Raw genomic sequence first — 19,690 nt, 5'->3', positions numbered from 1 at the left:
GCCAGCCAGGAGATCTGGTCTGGTGGGAACAGCAAGCCAGGACTCCAGATGAGGGCTCACACATCCTTCTTCCAGCCCAGAAATCAAGCTGTTTCGGCTGTCTCACTTTGCTCCTCTGACATTGCTTGAACCCCATTCACAAGTTACAGTTAATAATGCTAATGTCACTAATGAGTATTTGCCCTGAGGGCTACAAGCTCCTCAGGGTAGAAACCCTCTCCCCCTTTATTCTGCAGCAGACTCTGATCTTGGTAGGACCCCACAGCCACTGACGTAGCACAAACCATCATTCAAGCTTAAAACATACTGGTGCCAGAAGTCTCTCAACTGGAGACAGGCAGCATTACAGTGGGGCTGCGCAGAGGGGGTAAGAAGCGCTGCTGAACAGGGCAGTGCAATGCAAACAAGGACTTCAGGCTCTGAGCAAGCGCACGCTGCCATACCTGCAGCTCGAAGGTTAGCACCGCTTGTGAGCAAGAACTGTCCGGCCTTTGTTAACTGAGAACGGCTACGTGATGGAGTGGGCTAATTAACTGCATTTTACTTTTGGGGACCCGGGCTTAAACCCTGGCTCTTGTCACGGCTGAAAATGAATTTAGGGACTACAATGAGAGCCGAGATAATTTATTTTCTACAAAATCATCAAATAATTGCCAGTCTCCTGACAGGGAGGCCCAGAACTCTATGCAAGGGCACAAGTGCTTATGTTGTTACTCCCCTGGGAACAAAAGTTATTAATGGATTCACGTGAGCGGTCATCACAGTTACCAGTGCTGCTTAGCTGGACTGAGCACCTGAATGGGAAGAACCTCGCCACGCAACACAGTGCGCGCTTCATGATGCGGTGCCGTGCAGGCTGCGGGTCCAAAGGGAGGGAAGCTGTCCCTGGCAGGATTTAAAATTAAATTTTCCTACGGATTCATATATCCCTTAAATTTAGAGGGCCAAAGCGCAGTCCTGGTGTAACTCTAGTTACTTCACTGGAAAACCACCAGGGCTGGTCGTGGTCCAAGGGAGCTGAGGGTAATTTCCCCACTTCCTCACGGCTGAAGGCCACCCAGCAGAGCCGGCAGGGAAGCGAGTACTTTCCCCATAAAGTAATTCTGTTTTTATCTCGCTAAGAAAGTTTTTCATTTAGAAACTAAAACTCCTGCTTCAGGGAGAAGCCAAGCACCCTTTTCCTTTCAGATTTTTACCACAGAAGTTTTCATCTAATCAAATAAGCCATTTTTCCACTGAAAGGAATCATCATGGAAAAATCAGAACAGCAGACCAGTCCCTGAAGGTCTCCTACAAGAAATACAGATAAATCGCATTCCTGACTCTGGCGGCGGCGTGCTCCTTCATACTACTGTTTGCAGCGTCACCTCACCCCTCTGTGCCTCAGGTCACCCATCCCAAACGATGAGGATCCTTGGTGTCAAAGCACTTCTGAGAGCAATGCGCTCAATGTGCAAGTTCAGCAGCAGCTAGTGATTGTGAACCACAATTTTGGACACAATATGCCACTCTACTCAAGCAGAGGGGTTATTGCTTCTGAAGTGCCATCATCCTCCTCTTTCTTCCTCTCTCAGCAAAGAGAGAGTCTCCAGCATCCTCAGCCACCCCAACTGAAGGTGGGCAGGAAGATGCAACAGAGGTCAAAAGGAGCAAAGAAACTTTTTCTGAAGCAGCCTCCGGCACATAACGCTCAGCAACACAGCACGGCTCAGCAATACAGCACCCTTCATCTGCACCAAGCAAAAGACCTGGACACTTAACCCTGTAACACAACAAAGCGAGGGGTGGGTGTTGTCTTCACGGTAGCGTTTTACAGCAAGCCAAAAGGCTTGTGTGGGAGGCTTCCCTTGAACAGCAGAAGCTTAAGTCAGACTTCTGTCCAAAAAGTCAGACGCGGAGGGAAGGGATCGGTCAGAAGACGTCCATGAACTGGGGAAGAAAAGAGCACCAGCCACAGTGCTCTGGGGCGTAACGAAGAACCCAGGGACCAGGTTCTCCCTGCTCCCAGGCAGGGTAAGATTCCCAAGGCCAAACCAAATTCTGCAAGTAAGGGCCACACATCTCCCCCCGCCATTATCTTTAAATCCTCTTTACTCCACAGAGCTATTCTCCACCCTCCTTCCCTTTTAATCAGGCCTGACCTACAGATGTCAGCCTCATTTCGACTAAGTCAACACAACTGCCACATCTAGGATGCTGTTACAGGAAAAACCTTACTTACACTCTTGGCTGGATTCCAGAGTCTACTTCTTGGTCTAGACCTGACCTTGTTCCTCTTCTGCAAGCCTAATCCTTTACCTTGAGGGCACAGTGAACACACAGGGACTCAAACGTGGGCCTGTCTACACTCAGTCTCCCCTTCGGCCTGCAGAGCCAGGAGACTCCTTTGATCACACTGCACAAACACTAACGATTATTGATGGGAAGCTCCCTCAGAACTGCATGTTCTTCAAAAACACACATACGTTCAAGAGCGAAGAAGCAAACGCGAAACACGCTTTATAATCTGCAAGGTAAACCCCTACTCTAAAGCTCACCCAACAGGACACGAACCTTCAATCAACAGTCCCCGAAGTTTTCTCAGATGCAGCCCTGGCCTCGCACCGAAACCATAACCGCATCTGATACATCCAGCTTCATCTAAAGGCTAGAATAGGATAGAATAGAATAGTTTGGGTTGGAAGGGACCTTAAAAAACCCCCTGCCATGCCTTCCACGAGACCAGGTTGCTCAAAGCCCCATCCAACCTGGCCTTGAGTACTTATTCACCCTTGTCCTGGTTTCGGCTGGGATAGAGTTAATTTTCTGCCTCGTAGCTGGCATAGTGCTATGTCTTGGATTTAGTATGAGAATAATGTTGATAACACACTGATGTTTTAGTTGTTGCTAAGTAGTGCTTACACTATGCCAGCTGAAACCAGGACAATCCTTCAGCAGGATCACAGAACATCAATACAGGACGCTAACTGAAGATGAAGGACTTCAACCAGCTGCCATGTCACCCACCAACAGTACTTTACCAGGCAGAGCCCAGCAACTTGCTGCAATGGTACAGTCGAAGTACGAGCTAGCTTACAGCTCTTCCAGTATGTCACACTTGGCACGTTCCTTGCTGGCCAACACGCAGGAGTCACAGACTGGAGGTGGATGGACAACAGCTTGTCCTGTCTTGCCCAAACACATCATATAAACGGGGTATCAAGACTGAGCAGGATCTGGCTCGTGCACTCCACCTTGTAACCCAAAAACCTCGACCCCGGTCACATATCAATAGCAGCAGTGGAAATATCAACCCATGAATGAGATATTAGCAACTAATCTGCTATCAGCTTATTCCAAGAAGGCAGCTAGCTGTGGATTCAACCTTTAGGCAACAACACAGGTGTTTCTTGGCTCTCAAAGACATTTGCACAGTGTTTTCTTTAAGTGTTTGTGGGGGATGTTCAAAATCCCAATTATCTGTATCTGACATGATGCTGAACCAATACTCTCCTGGTTCACAGGAGCTGTAAAAACAAAACCCCACCGAGGCTAGGAGGAGCCTCCGGATCAAATTCTCTGAGCTCCGAAACAGTCCTTGAATGTGTGCTGCAAGAAATCCTCCATACAGACACACCTTTCATATCGCAGGAGGAGGAGGGGAGGGAGCGGAAAAGAGATTAAAAACGAGATAAAAGCCAGATCCTCAGGTAACAGAAAAATCAGAGATGCTCCCTCAGTTTACACTACCACAGATTGGAGCCAAAGGTGCTTTTAAAGTCCTTTTATGAAATATTTTAATCTGCCTTTCTATCTGCTATGATTGCAAGTGAGGCAGTGCTTTTCAGAGAAATTATTTATTCAGTTTTACAGTGACTAACCTGAATTTCCAGACTGCTTCAAAAGAAAAACTGAAGCATTTCTCTACAAAAGGTAAGGAGCATTGGGCTTCTTCCCTCCTGTTTTTCTTTTCTTTTTTCTTCCACCCCTCAGCTGAAACATCTCTACCTCTCATCTAATAAATAAACAAACTATGTATCTTTCCACCAAAAAAAGCTCTTCCCTTGACCTCCATGCCAAAAACAGGATGACAATTTTTTCAGGTTTTTTTGCTGAAGCCACCCAAAGTGGAATAAATTCCTTTTTTTTTTTTTTTCAAATTGATTTTTCAGTTTAGTCACCTACTTGACAAAACAGCTAGCCTTACATCGCTGGCTGTAGTCTTACAACCTGGAACAAACCGAACACGAAGCTGAAAGCATGGGATTACCACTGGCTTGGCTTTAGCAGGGTACCCCACAAAAAACATCCACAGTCAACAGCAAATTACAGGCTCGGTGAAAGCGGCCACACTGCTGCATGAACCGCCACAACGTTACCTCCCAGATTAAAGAACAGAAAGTAGCAGCACAAAGCTTAAATTAAATACAACTAAGGCTCTAATCCAAGTCCATCAAATTAAGGACCAGTTCCAGAGGGCATGGACTCACCGGGATGCGCTTCTGGCACCCAGAGGAGGTTTCCTGGGACCGGGGAGCTCAGCTAACACACACCTATCTTCACCGAGGCGCCTACCACATGCCTGCCGCAGGGGAAGCAATGTCACACAGCGGGTCCGGTTTAAGGCAAGATTTAAGGCCCTTACAACTATATTTCATCACCAGTAAGCTCTAATTCTGGGAGGCGGAGGGCGGATGTACATTTTCTTGTGTGGAGATGCCCTCTACTCAACCCAGCCTAAGACCTCCACTTACGCGAGACTGTGATTAGGGGATTCAGGTCATGAGCAAGCAGATCTCACATTTTAATTCTCTCTCTCTCGTTTCTGTTGCCTGACTCTCCAGGATGAGCAACATCACATTCTTGCAGAAAGCTAAGCAAACTCGCTTGCAGCAGCTCTCTCAGCACAGGGAGATGCACGAAGTCGATCGTGATAACCTCCCACCCAAAGGAGCTGGATGCTGCCGCTGTGCCACGGCACTCTCTCCCCACATTAAAGGCTCAAAACAACAATCCTAAGGCCCGTCTCACCTCTTTGTCTCCACAATCCAGCTAACAATACCGCATCAAGTACATCAATACTGTTGCATTTGAATCTCCCCTCCAGTACACCCCCCAGAAAGATGTACATCCAAAATACAGCAGCCTGCACCCCCCTCCTGCTCTCCCAGCTCAGCAAGCTTCCTCCCAAGATCACCCTGCTGAGAACCACTTTGGCAACGTACAGGTTTAAGACCATCCTAAAAACACCCATGCACCCAATATCAGACTGTAGCCCTAGTTCCACCCTCCTGTAAGCATCACGCAGGATTAGACCCTTGCTAAGTGATCTGGGACTGCAGTAACATGCTCCCAGCATTGCTATTTATTTGTGGCAGCTTTCACTACCTGCAGATGCTGTTCAAAAATACAGAAGAAAAATTTGTGCTCTTGGGAGCTCATAGTCTAAAGACAGAGGTCAGGAGAAACACTCTGTTCTTATTAATGCAGTTCTATGGCAAGGAGGAAAAAAAAAAGTCAAGCCTGTATGCTTCTCAGAAGCAGATTATGGCTAATAATACAAAGATTACTGACATTAAATGAATTTAAATTCATTCTTCTATCATTCAGAATATTAAGTTTTTTACCTTCCTCCCAGTATCGCTCCCATTTGTAGTCAGCTTCACTTTCTGCCTATCACAAGGATGTTATTTTTGGACTACAATCACCATAATGGACTTCTGCCCCTTGGCAGTTTTGTTGTACTAGGCGTCTTAAAAAAAAAAAGGCATTTGTAATGTTAATTTAACAAGCATCCTATCTTCCAGGTTTTTTTTAGGTAATTGCTGCATAACTCTGCAAACAAGTTCAGCTGTCCTAATGGCTTTTTTACCTATCAACAGGCAAGGGGAAAGTCTCACTCCCGCAGCAGCGTTAGTCCTGCAGAAGGAGCGGGTGCCGCTCAGCGCAGGGCTCTCCGTAGGAGAGGGAGCCGACAGCGCTCTCCAGCCTGGCCACACCACAGCACCAGCCCACATCACAGGCAAAGGGGACCAAAAAAAGCATCTGTTGCTGGTGACCAAAACTCGATTCTGAATTTGAATTGCTCCTCGCTAACATTTGGACTCAAACTGAAGACACTGCTCCGCGCTACCCCTCTAGGAATTTAATGGTTTTAAAGCCAGCACCAGCAAACTGAAGATGGAGCACAGTAACAGGAGCAAAGTCAGGCACAGATTTACTTTCAGGAGGAAAAACTCCTTTTGAAACTTAAAAGTTCCAGTTCAGCTGTAGGATTCCTCTCCCCAAATGTTCTATTGCCAAACAAATATCCAAGGATGCTTAAAAGAAAGCCTTCAGTCAAGCAAATCACCAGCCACGTGTTTGCTGCTGAACATCACGAATGTTCGCGCTAAAAGCTTCTCACAGGTGTTTGCATCTACATTTTACTGAAAGAAAGGGAACTCCGCAGCAAATAAACTGCAAATCCCTGCCTGTCAGCCCCAAATCTGGAGTGCTTGGCTGGGCTGTGGCCCTCCCTGTTTGCTCTCCTGGTCCCCACAGCAGGAGGGCAAGCCAACACATCCCCAAGCCTCCAGAGCAGGAATCGGTGGGCAGTTATTTGAAATGTAGTTTGCGGTGAACTACCGTAGCACAGGATCAGTCCATCTCAACCGCCCAGTCCTTTTGTTCAAAAAGGGAGTCACTGCTGGTACAAGGCACCTGCCTTAGCTCACAGCCTTATGCAATGGCTGTATTAAGCATTAGTCTTAATCAGTACATAACTATAATAGTTAGCACTTTATTGAATTAAAAAAAAAACAGCACCTTGCAAATGGCCGTCAGTGACCGGCTGAGCCCCCCCCGTGCAGACGCTCCCCTGCAAGCCTGGGCATCCTGCAGCTCTGCTTTCACCACTATTTCCAGCTGACCCAAGTACAGGTTGCATCGGCTGGGGCAGCTCTGCCCTCCCATGGGGCCCAGGTCTTGTTCCTGCCCTGCAGGACAAGCATTCATGAGACTGAGCACAAGGCAGAGGAATGAAGACAGCAGCAGGGAGGAAAGAGAGTGCACCTTTCCGTGCCAAAACCTGTTTGAAGGGCATGAAATGGCAGGCTCGGCTTCTCGTGGCACCTGTGGAGGCCGAGGGCACTCGGCACAGCCTGGGAGCTTGAGCAGCCAATGGCTCTGCCTCAGCAATGCCCGCCTCTCAAGAGGCTTCCACAATTCCCCCAAATACACACGTTCCCCACAAGTTTGCTTCTCTCCTTATGTGCACTCAAAGTCATATACATTAGAAACACACGGGAAGAACTGGGTGCGGACCCTATGACAGGGGTTGTGCATTGTGCAACCAAACGCTCTTCCCCCCCAGAAGTCGCCAGGTACTGCACCCCCCGTGTTGGCTGAGCAGGTGGAGATGCTCCAAGACCTGGGGGAGAAACTGTTTCTCATGTAAGCTGGTATGCAAAATGGTGTAATCGCCCAACTATGGGCATCTAGGACACACTCTACAGCTGGGCTGAATTTACAAATCCTGGTATCCCCAGAGGAACAAGATGGTGGCACTGTACAGAAAATAAATAAATCTGTTGTTAGACACACCAGAAACTTCCCTGTACCTTACGAATAGGGTCTTGTCAGAAGGATAACCTTCCACCTAACATAGGACACAGAATGAATCTGCCTTTCAGCAGCAGCATCCTCATTGCAACCTTGGTATCCGAGCATCAGCTACTGAATGCGTCATATTACAACACAGTCACCGGTGCTGGAAAATCCCCAACCCAGCAGGTCTCTCCCTTCAGCAAGGCCAATATAACCTCATGCAGAATCCGCCCTGCATGCCCTACTCATCTCCTCAGTCTCAGAAGAAATGTGGATCACAGCTGTTCAACTGACTGCTCTGGAGACCCTGAAGATCATAGTGAAGGTGGTCAGTCCTGGGTGGGAGCCACCCAAGCCAGCCGCCCTGGGCAGACTGGTCCAAGGGGGCGTGCAGAGCGGGCAGGAGAGGAGCGGGGACAACCTGCCTGCACTTCTGAGCAAGGTGGTGGGGGCTGGCTGCGTCCAGAAGCAGCAGGGGAGGTGTCACCTCACTGCAGATATGCAGGAGGGAAGAGGTTTGCTGTTCCTCCTGCAGGAGCAGCCCACTCTGGTCGGCCTCATTTACATGACCTGTAGCGTAGCTTCCTCCAGCACCGTGTGAAAGGTGCTGCTGCATTAGCCAGACCACGCCTGGGCGCTCGGGGCACAGCCGACGTTAGCTCGTTACCAAGGCTATGCTCAACGAAGGGCAACAGGGTTGTCGCACCAAGTGCTTCACTGAGTTAATTAAGTCAAGCCGAATTCACGGGTGGTGGACTTGGTCTGGAGAAAAGCCAAGGACCTAAGACGGAGACATTCAGTTGTGGATCTGGGAGTCAAGCGCAGCAAAGGCAAGGTGGAGACACCAGTGCCAAAACCTGGGCAGTCTGTCCGAGGGCGTGGAGGCACTTCACAAGATACCTCTGCGCCCTGGCTTCCTCGGTCAGATACAACACCAGCAGCTGGAGGCTTCAGAGAAAGGAGGATAGACCACCTGTAATCCTATTGATGGCTCCGTGCTACTGTTTCTTTTTTCTGCCTCAAAAATAACCTTACTGAAATGTATCTGAAGATGCCACACAAGCCCCCCTGGGCCAGCACTGCTCATCACCATTTATTTAAAAACATTCAGACTGTATTTAAAAGGATCCCACTGATACCTGGTATGGCTATAAAAAGATCTATCCATCCTGACTTGCTGGCTGTAGACAGGGTAGGAGATCCTACAACCAAGCAGCTTGATGAAGAAGAGTGAACAGCACTGATGAAGAGTTTTAACCAGATTTTGGGGAGAGAAACCCAATGCCCTTTGCTGCCCAGCCCAGCCAGGGAAGGACCCAACCCTCTCTTCTCCATCAGTTTTGTATCTCATGGCCTGTGGTAACACTTTGCACGCCGTGGACTAACCCAGCGCTCTGGAGAACAACTCCCAGCAGCAGCCTGGCAGCCAGCCATGGCTCAGAGCAGGCGATGCTCTTTTGCAGGAGCCGGTTTTCCTTTACAGGGCAGGTTTCCCCATCAGCGAGCCAGAGACGTTTGGCAGCTCGCCATTCCAGCCTTTAGGACCGCTTTAACGACCGGTCCATCAACCCACACGCGTCCCTCCTGGCATCACAGCCCTGAGCAGCACAGCCACCGCCCCCCCCGCCCCACGGTCCCAGGACCTTCCACCGAAAGATCACCAAACGCTTCACAAACATCAACGAATTAAGTCCCAGCATCTCGATTAACGGCAGCAGCATTACCCCCTCGTGAGCAAGGAGCGCAGAAGCGGGCTGAGGTGCCCCTGTCTCCCCGGGAGCCTGCCGAGGAGCCCGCCACGGCAGCCAGACCTGCCGGCTCCCTCCCTCTGCGCAGCAACAGACCTGCGAGCTATTTCAAAGGCTCTTTCCAAAAAAGAAAGAAAGAAAGAAAGAAAAAAAAAAACCCAAAAAGCTTTGTTTTCCTTGAAAAGCAGGTCTATGCAACAAAAAAGGTACTAATAAAGGTTTCACCATCCAAATTAAAAGTCAAAAGCAGCAATAAAGAGTCTCTGAAATATAAGAAACACGTTGTGCACGGTGTGAAATTTATTGCTGGCTTGCAGAATGAAGCCAAACATCTTAATATGGAAAAACACCGCTACTTTTGACCCAAACAGATTGGGAACAGGAAGTAGAAACAAATTACCCAGCTGCGGCCTCCCCGTGTTACGAGCAGCAGCAGCGGCAGAGAAACCAACGTTTCCTGCCCACGCTCGCCCCGTCCGCGGCCGCCCGGGTCTGCACGCCGTTTGCCCAGGGGCCAATCCCACCTAAACCAGTCAGAGTTTGTTACGAAAGCTCTCGCAGGCAAGATCAGGCCTTTATCGAAGGGGAATCGGCTGGGGAGAGCCAGGGAAACAGGGATTGCAGGAATCACCCCAAATGCTGCACCCATTTGCAAACCACACAGGGCCAGGCTCCCCTGAGGGGATTCCCCTTCTTTTGGTGGCTCTCTTGATTTTCACCAGCCAAATTCCTGACTCAGGACAGGCATATTTCAGGAGTTAATTTTGGTTTTACTGCATCATCATCAGCAATCCCTAAGAAATTAAGTCAAGCCTCAATTGGCTCAGAACATAATTGCATTTCTTTTAAATAATAGCTTTGCATTACTTTATTTTTTGTCAAGGTTTTGGTTTGTTTTTTTTTTTTTTTGAGCTTGTGCGTATTACATCCTAATTATATTTTCAAGCTTTCATTTGCAGCTTCAGGAATAACCCAGAAAGACATACAGATAAGCTAATCTTCAAATCATCACTTGAGTAAGGAGATGGAGCTTTAAAAAAAAGTGACAGACAGACCAAGGGACCTGCAAGAAAAAAGAAACATGCAAAACTGACAGTCCGGCATCTCTTTCGTTAAAACTGCTAAGCCAATGCCAAAGAGAATGGCTTTAAGACCTTAGCAGAGCAAACATTGAATATCGCACATGTAATGCAACAGAAATGCCATTTACACAAACGCTATACACTAACAGCAGCTCAGAACCTGGTACTTTGATTAAAACTCTGCTTTCAGAAAATCTTATCATTTTTACTAGCTCAAGCAGATTTTTTCCTACAAGATTTTAAAAGATTACACGCCAGGTGTTGAATACTTCTTAAAGCAGAATAAGATTTTTGACTCGCGTGAATTTTTTTTTTAAATAATAGCAACCAGCAAATTACAGCCATTAGTACAACACTGCCTTCACAGCAGATTTATGCCAGCATTACCGAAAGCAGAATTTCAACCAACAACACTTCTGGGTAATACAGACATCTGCAGAAGTGAGGGGAAAACGCACATAAACGTGCACAACCACACATTTTGTGCATTACCATCCAAGACTTTTACAAGGAGGCATTCTGTGCCATTGTGCTACAAGAAAGTACCCTGCGCATGCCCATGAGTACGCTCTTTCACGCAGCAACCTCCAGTCCTACCTCATATTATTTTAAATCCATCACCTTCGTGCTCCTAAATGCTGCTTTGGCAGAGGGGTTGCACTGCGAGGAAGGAAACTCCGCCCGCAGCACCGTTACCGTGCTGCATGAAGTCCTCCCTCTGCCCCAGCAACCTCCCAGCAAAAAAAAAAAATCCAAGTTTATCACGCCAAGGAAAGAACAGTAAGTGGGAGTCCAAAAAGGCAGTCAGAAGTGCCGCCAAAAAATCGGAGCTTTCTCAAAAAAAGGCCCTCCCTTAGGAAGCCTGCCAGTCAAACCCGATCACGAGGCTGTTTTCTGAGGGTGAATAGAGTTCTTATTGACACAGCTTATGTCTGCAGCATGCAGCCCTCCGCAAGGCTTTCAAGAGCAGATCGGATTACACAGACACATTCTCTCTGATTTTATGCATTCAGAAGCCCTCAGACATAAAATACCCAGCTCTGAAGGCCACCCGTTTTTCAGCTCACTATCTGCCTTTGTGTTTTATAAAAACAAAACAAAACAAAAAAAAAAAAACCCCAAAACAGACGAAGAGATGCTGGCACCTTTACTTGGGCTCCAGAGGACCTCACCGTCACGGAGCAGGGCCATGTAATTTGGAGGCCAAGCCACAGATTTGCTCCATGTGAGTAATACAGGACGACTCATTCCCATGGTGGGTACTTAGCATCGGGATGGGAGAAGGGAAAAAATAAATATCTGCTGACACCTTTTAAAATGGGGGAAGATAACATCACTCCGGGTAGACAATGCTTCCTGGAAGATGGCATGGAAAAAGGGGAGGATACACACCTTGTAAAAGAACACCATGTACTGCCACAGCTTAGCAGGCAAGAGGTGCCCAACTGCAAGCACAAATTCAGGCAAACCATCCATCCCAGAGCAGCAATTTGCACACACATGGGAACCTAGAGAAAACAAACTAAAAGGATCAATTTATACCATTTCTATACTTAGGGGGCACAATGAGGAACTCTGTTCCAAGAGCAGACACGCATACAAAGTCTGGGGTATTTGTGATGCTGCATTAAAGGTGAACAGAGAACTACAAAATGTTTTGTTATTATAAATGCTCTGGCTTAAAGACTGCACTTCAGCAAGAGAGACAAGTCTGTGCTTAAATCATATGACAAATTAGGACCTGAGCATTGCCCTAGAGAAGGATGCATGTGCTGCCCAGAGGTCTGGAACACACCGATTAAAAAGAAACTCACAAAAGAGTCTAACAAGCAAACCAGTGCATTACACATGAGTAACTGGTTCCTTGTCACCTAAAAGGGAACAACTCCTGCATCAACTTATCCACACTGAACTGAAACTTCTCACTGAAATATTACATATGGCAAACACAGCAAATCAAGCAAACTTGAGCTTCAGAGCTTTTAAGGGATTTTAAGAGTAAACACACACTGTTCAATAAAGACATCCTCTCCCCCCCAGCTTCCAGGCTGCGATCACTCCCCAACTAAGTATTTTTATCATGTTGCAGAAGATTTTTCTCACATTTTTCCTGCTAGAAAATTTTCAGAGGCTGGACCGGGGTAATCCAAATGTGGGGCGCCATGTCTGCGGTGGCAGTTCTTTGGTTGGACATTTGCGCTCTGTTTTCAGAGCACAGCAAGAGAGCCACAGCTCCTATGACTACCTTTGGAAACAGAGATCTAAGCAAACGCTGCTTTTCAGTGCACAGCCTCCCTCTCAATGAGCAGCCTCGTGTTTCTAGTACTCATTTTAGTTTCCACACGTGACTTCTAGTATGTTCATGGTCAGAAAAGCCTGCTCCTATGAAGGCTGCATACTCTTTCCCAACACGTCTGAGTCACACAATGGTTTGCTCCACTGCCAAAGCCAAGCTCTCACCACCGGCACGGCAGGGGTGTCCTGCTGCAGGCATCAGTCACCAAATCCTGACTGCAGATTCATCATCATCACCTTTGTGCCTGCATTAGCCACAAAGAAAATCTTCATTTGCTTTCAGGCTCCTGACTAAGCTGCGGGCACTGGTGACTAGGAAAGCCATGGTTTGACTTGTGCATGAAGAAAGATACATTTGCAAGACACTAGCAATGCAGTTTTTCCATCAGTTTAACTTGGAATAAGCCAGTGCTGCAAAAAAAGCAGCAGCCCAGCCTCATCCTGTCCTGTCTGTGCACCCCAGGTCCTTGCGCCAACACAATTGTTTCTGTGGCCAGATGGAGAAGCGAACCAAGGAAGCAGTGATGGCTAAAATGAGCATCGCTTTCTTTCTTGTTATCCTGCAAGGTTATTGTTAATCCACAAGGATGGTGAAGAGACTGGAGCAAAGGGCTGGAAGCAGGACCACTTTTTCCACCAGCTTCAAAATTGATTTGTGAGCTATACTGCAAAAGCCAACCTCCCCCCTGCTTTGCAGTCACAAGTTTTTAAGTCCCACTTTGAGATTCCCTTAAATGTGCAGAACAGCCTCTCAAAACCTCACTTCTAGCGGCAGCACAAGTGCAAAACTCTAAATTCCATGTATTCATCTTGCTAAGACGAGGTAAGCCCAGGAGAAAACTTCTAGGTCTGTAAAAATCTAAGAATAACAACTAAACCTCATGCCAGCCATTCCCCAACAGAGAAGGAAGAGGCAGAGCAGGCCACCGCTGCTCGTGAAGTGGAACTGGGCACAGAAACCACTAGAAAATCCTCCATGTGGATGTGACACCCCAAGACCTTAGATGGACAACTGCCCAGCATCCCTGCTTGTCAGCAACCTTCCTGCAGCACGTGGGCCAGCACTGGGAGGGAGGAATGGCAGCCCCAGATCTGCTCCCTCCTTCTCCATGGGGATCCCTCACTCCTCCACAGCAGTGGGAAGGATGTGGCACCCTGACTTCTCCTGACCTGGCCAGATGCTGCAGGAGGCTGAGCAGCACAGAGGTTATAGCACCGAGGGGCTAATTTCCTCACTGACCACCAGGTCTGCTTTGGGCCCCTGCTGGTATATCCCAAACCACCTGGAAGATAGCACCAGACCCACGACAGACATACAGCTGTGTACAGGGTGAACCAGGCGCGTACATAAAACTCAGCCGCTTCTGGGAAGACTGACTGTGCCCGAGAGCAGACTGCACCTTCTCCTGCTGTAAGCGCATCCCATAATACCTAGAAGCTTCTGCACAGCCCATTGTCTTTCAAAGAGAAACACTCAAACACTGAAATAGCTCTCAAACTTTTCTGGGCCATCACTACTTTAAAATGACTTCATTTAAATATGTACCATGTCTATATATATACACACGCACACACCAAGGGAAATCAGCATCCGTGAGAAGGGCTGGTGCCCACACACCGTAACTCTGCACAGCCTCCCAGGTTTGCCTGTGCATGACTGTACCGCCACGGCCCCGCACTAGTACAACCCTACAGCAAACCAGAGCAGCTCGAGAGCCTTGCGAGGATCCTGCCCCACTGGCAGGAGCGTTGGAAAGACCACAGCCTCCGGGCTCTCCACCAGACCACTTGCTAACACACATCTTTTCTGGGGTATAGAGAGCAGCGGGGGCAGGGAAGTTTTAAGACCAAATTACAGAGTCCTTTAAATCCTTCAGTTCTGTACAAAGCTGAACGCCTAAGTCCTTCCTTCAGGAGTTCCCCCCCCACCCCAGGGCTGAGATGCATGATTTGGACCTTCGTTTGTAAATAAAGCTCCAAGGAGAAGGACTGTGCCACGTAAGGCATTTCTCCAACCTGGAGAGCAGCACCATTGCAGCCTCCACGTGCTACCTTAAAAGCAAAATACCCGCAAGGAGGACCCATAGGGGGAAAACATCTCTGCAACCCCATGGAAGCTGCTCTATGGAAACTTTAACTGCATTACTTCTGCTTCTGCGTAATCCCAGAAGAACTAGCTTAATTCAGACTGCTCCAACTCAGACACTCGATAGTTTCAACATGGTATAGACTATTACCTCGCTCTAATTACAGGATGACATTACATGTCCAACAACTGCTGCAATTTACTCTTGCCTGATGCACCCCAGCTCAAAATTGCTCACCCCACCTCTCATTCCTATACTTTTTGGCATCCTTTGAATAAAGGCAGGGATACCTAGCAACACTTCAGCATCTGACACATGCGTACCCCAAGCCCCCCAAAGGTGAAGTCGTCATCTCCTTGCGGTAACAAAGATAACGACTTTCACCAGTGCAGAACAAACTAGTTTTAGGTAAATAGCACAGACACGACACTACTGCTCACACACTTGTCTGTGCAGATGAGTTACAGGATTACTGCTCGTAACCGCTGCTGCACAATACCACGAATTCGCACGTCGCTCCCTGAGCCAGGTGTTGATCTCGCACGGAGCCTATCCGTGCAAGAAAGGAGAGAAGCAAAAACTGCAGGATCAGGCCCTCGGAGTTTCATTACCTCAAAGGCAGGGACGTTCCTTACAGCACCGCACGTCTTGCCTTTGAGCTCAAAACCGCATCCGCAGCTCCCGCTGCCACGAAAGGGAAAGGTTTTCTCCCTGCAACCGTTCGCCCGCGCCTGAGCCGAATGCTAACAGGTCTCTTACTTGCGTCTCGCCTCGCCTCGCCACCGCCTCATGCTCGACAGGGGAATATTTTGTTCCCTGAGCGGACGAGCTGTCCGGCCATCGCTCCACGATGATTCAGCAAGGGGGTGGCTCCCCGTCGGAAGGCACACCTACTGCGAACTGTCATACCACGGGGCTGGGTGAAAATGGGAGAAGTTGCTCTATCTATCATGGCTGCACTTTCCGAAATGCGTAGACCTGGCCTGGTAGGGTCGAGGGGGGCAAGGGTGGAAGGGGGGGGCAGGTTTCCATCAGCAGGCACATGGAAATAATTCAAGCAAATATCTCGAGGCTTTTAACTGTGCCACAAGTAAATGAGGCACAAAAAAAAAAAAAAAAGCCAGACACTTTCCGAGCCAGCATCAACTTCGCCAGGCTGTGTTCTTTGTTTCTAGGCAGACTCCAGTGCGGTGGCAAGAATGAACAAATGCGCATGTCTTCATAAGAGTCCAAAAAAAAAGAAAAAACCCCACAACCAAAAAAAAAAATCCCCCCTCCCCTCAGGCCCCTCTCTCATCGCTGTAGCGGTAGGGGAGGTAGGGGAGTCCTCCGGATAGTTTGTGCTCCTTTTTCAGAAGTAAAAGTCCACTTCAGCCCTGCCTGAGTTGAGTCCATTTCGCTACGCTACGAGGCATTCATGGGTAAGACAGCGCCTGGAACACTTTCGGCTACAAAAACTAGTTTTGCTGCGGGATTTTTTAGGGCTGTTGGGGTTTTTTTTAAGAACGAAACGACACCCTAGCAATGCACCGCGACGCGCCGGCCACCCTCCGCAGACGCTCCGGCAGCCGGCGGAGCGGGGCCGCGGCCGGCCGGCCAGCCCGCCGCCAGCAGACAAAGGAGCGATGCGCCGCCAAGGAGCCGCGCCGGCACCCCCGGGCCAGCCCGCCGCCGCTCCCCGGACAACCGCCCGCGGCCGCCGAGCCCCGGCCGCGGGACGAGCCCCCCCCGCCCCTCCCCGGAGCGCGCCAGACCCGTCCCCGGGCGCCCCGCGGCTGGGCGGGGGGCAGCCGGCCCCCCGCGGCCGGGCCCGGCCTTACCTCAGCGGCGGCGGCGGCGCTAGCAGGCAGCGGGCGGCCGCACCGTGCCACGCGCGGCGGCACGGGGCGAGCCACGGGGGCCGGTTTAGCGCGGGGGCCGGCTGCGCGCCGCCATTTTAACGCCTCCCGCCCGCCCTCCGCCCCCCCCTCCTTCCCCGCGGCTGGCGGCCACGCGCGGCGTGGAAATGCCACTCAGCGGCGCCCCCCCCCCTCCCCTCCGCCCCGCCGCCGCCGTTACATTGACGCAGCGGCTCCTGGTCGCCGGGCCCGCCGTGGCGGAGCTAGCAGGGCAGCAGCAGCCGCCGCCGTCGTGGCCCCTCCGCCGCCTCCCGCCGCCGGGCGCACATGGTACGCTCCGGGGCCGCGCCGCGCCGCGCCCCGCCGGCCGCGCGCGCCGCCGCGCCGCCTGGCTGCTGCCATGGCAACCGGCCGGCCGCGCCGAGCAGGCCCGGCCCGACCCGGCGCCCGCCCGCCCTGCCGGGCCCCGCGCACCCGCCGCCGGTGCGGGACGGGCGGCGGCCCACCCGAGCAGCGGCGCTCCCGGGCCCCGCGGGAGGATCTGCTGATCGGTGTTGCCCCTCGGGGCTCCCGGACAGCTGCTCCCGCAGCTGCGGGGTTGCCGCGGCCGCCCGCGCCGGCGTGGCATCGGCACAGTCCGGCGCACCGGAGGGGGAGCCGGGCCCCGCACCCGCACCTCTTCCTCCCTGCAGGATCCCAAAGCCACCGCCGCACCCTTGCCTGCCGTGTCCACGCTGTCTCCAAAGCCACCACCACAGCCACCTGCTGAGGGGCTGCATCCCCACTGTCCCCAAAGCCACCATCATACCTCCTCGCTGTGTCCCCACTGTCCCCAAAGCCACCATCATACCTCCTCGCTGTGTCCCCACTGTCCCCAAAGCCACCATCATACCTCCTCGCTGTCCCAAAGCCATCATCACACCTCCACCCTGTCTCCAAAGACACCATCACACTTCCTCGTTGTGTCCCTCCTGTTCCCAAAGCTACCATCACATCCCCCCTCTGTGTCCACCCTGTCCCCAAAGCCACCATCACACTTCCCCACTGTGTCTCTGCTGTCCCCAAAGCCACCATCACATCCCGCCACTGCGCCCACCCTTATCTCCAAAGTCCCCTCACTGAGGGGTTGTATCCCCGCTGTCCCCCAAGCAACCATCACATCCCCCCAACCACATCTCATCTGTCCTCAAAGCCACCATCATCCCCCCCCGCTGTGTCCCCTCCATCCCCAAAGCTGTTGTCACTCCCCCCCGCAGAGGGGCCGTGTCCCTGCCAGGCTTGGCCACCCTTACCTGGGTAGTGGCACAGCTCTTCCACACTGCAGTGCTCATTTTCACTCCTGTTTTGCAACAGAAAATTGCGTACGCCAGGACAGTCGCGAGGGAAAATAGGCGCAATGTGAAGCAGATGAGAGAGTAAATCATAAAGCCGTCGTACATGTTCTGCATACTGCAAACGAGGAGCTAATTTCCTGGCAGCCGTCTTCAGGATGCTTCAAGTCAGTCTTCGCCAATGTGGCCCTTAAAAACCTCACAGACTTTGGCTGCGAGCAACCCCACGCATTTCTGACTTTAGCATCTAATTCCCACAAATACAGGTAATTTAATTATGCATTTTGTTAGGGTGAGCTGAAAACAACCAGCAACTACTGGATCACTGAAGAAAACAAAGTCAATCACATATTTTTTTTTAAAATCAGCATTCTATCGGGTTCAGCGACATTTGCTACGTTTTGTCAAGCGTGAGCTCAACCAGAAGCAGAAAGAAGCAGCCGAGGGTTGTTTATTGCACAGAGAGTGGCCCTCCCTGACAGCCGCACTAATGGAAATGACTGTAATAAAACCGCCGGTGTTCGTGGTCTGAGCAGCAAAGCGGGAGCCCTGATTTCTACACCCTGTTCTGACAACCACTTCCCAGTGACCAGGAGCAGATCGCTTCGCCTCTCCTCCTAGTTACGCCACTGATTCATAGCTGAGATCAATCAGTTAATGTTTGCAAAGTCAGTTGAAGATGAAAAAGCATTACATACTGATAATAAAACCATAATGATCCCACTGTTAAACATTAAACACACAACGATGTGTAAAAAAAAATCACATTTATGGAAAATTCCTCTTGCTGCGAGGACAAAGGATTAGCTTCTAAAAAAGACGTCACAGGATTGTGTCTCAGGGGTTTGGCTTCTGTTTAGGTCTCTGCTACCGATTATCTGTGTGGCCATGGGCACATCACTTGAGCCAGCAGTTGCTGACCCACCTGAAAGTGGCAACTTAATCCACAGCTAGCTAAAATCACCAGACACTTTTGGAAAATGCTGGTCCTGGTCATTTTGCACCTCCACTTCCCAGTCTGCTAAATGGGATGAGGATTGCAGCTGCGTAGCCTGATTTGTGCAGCAGCGAGCAAACCCTGGCAACATGGTCCTTAAAAGCCAGGAGAGCTGTGCGGCTCGCGAGACACTCGCATCACGCCGCAGTGCAAGGAGTAAAAGCTGGCGTGTGGGACTTTCTAGGAGATTTTTCCTGGCAATGAGCCTTGCTGTAGATGTAAAACCAGTAGCTGTGCCATTGGTAGGGCTCCGGGTCGCAACGCATGTCTGATGCTCTGACCTACAGGCAAGCAGGAGGAGAGGAACCAGGAAAACCATGTTTGTCTGTACCTTTGGGCCTGCACAGGGCCACATTCATGGTGATGAGGCACCGGTGTTTCTGGCAGGGCAGAAGCTGTGGGTGGGGATTTGCACAACAGGAGCTCCAGGCAGTTTAGGATTTGGCACAGCGATCTCAGAGAGGAGAGCTCCTCTCCAAAAAGAGCAGCCCTTTGACAAGGTATCCCCTCATCTCCTCAGTCGAACTGCCCTTTGCAAGGAGCATCCCTGAGCTGCAACAGCCTATTGCATGTTCCTCCTGAAATCTGATGCTACCCTGCTTTGATGGTGATCAGTTGTTGACTGCAGAAAAGCTGAATCATGAAACAGAGGTTATAAACAAGGTTATTTTTAACAAAGGAAATGAATTCCACATCATGCAGAAGTCGGAGCAAGGGATAGTCAACCAGGGCTCACAGGTCTCACT

The 19,690-nt window shown here is 50.3% G+C and overlaps 1 protein-coding gene across 14 annotated transcripts in view; it reads right to left on the bottom strand.

Annotated features, from left to right (window-relative positions):
- MBNL3 (muscleblind like splicing regulator 3) overlaps window positions 1–16,925 on the bottom strand; it is a 98,961-nt gene extending 82,036 nt beyond the window's left edge. For 10 of the 14 annotated variants that reach the window (XR_012675549.1, XR_012675551.1, XR_012675548.1 and 7 more), the window contains exon 1: window positions 15,538–15,748. The gene's annotated coding sequence lies outside the window, so the exon portion shown is untranslated. Of the gene's footprint in view, window positions 1–15,537; window positions 15,749–16,598; window positions 16,721–16,836 lie in introns of those variants that run through there. The other 4 variants (XM_075162063.1, XM_075162061.1, XM_075162062.1 and 1 more) reach the window with 4 other exon arrangements.
- Between the last annotated feature and the right edge of the window lie 2,765 nt (window positions 16,926–19,690).

The sequence above is a fragment of the Calonectris borealis genome, chromosome 13, assembly GCF_964195595.1.
Source record: "Calonectris borealis chromosome 13, bCalBor7.hap1.2, whole genome shotgun sequence".
NCBI classification, from domain to species: domain Eukaryota; kingdom Metazoa; phylum Chordata; class Aves; order Procellariiformes; family Procellariidae; genus Calonectris; species Calonectris borealis.
This window is presented reverse-complemented; position numbering and strand designations above follow the sequence as displayed.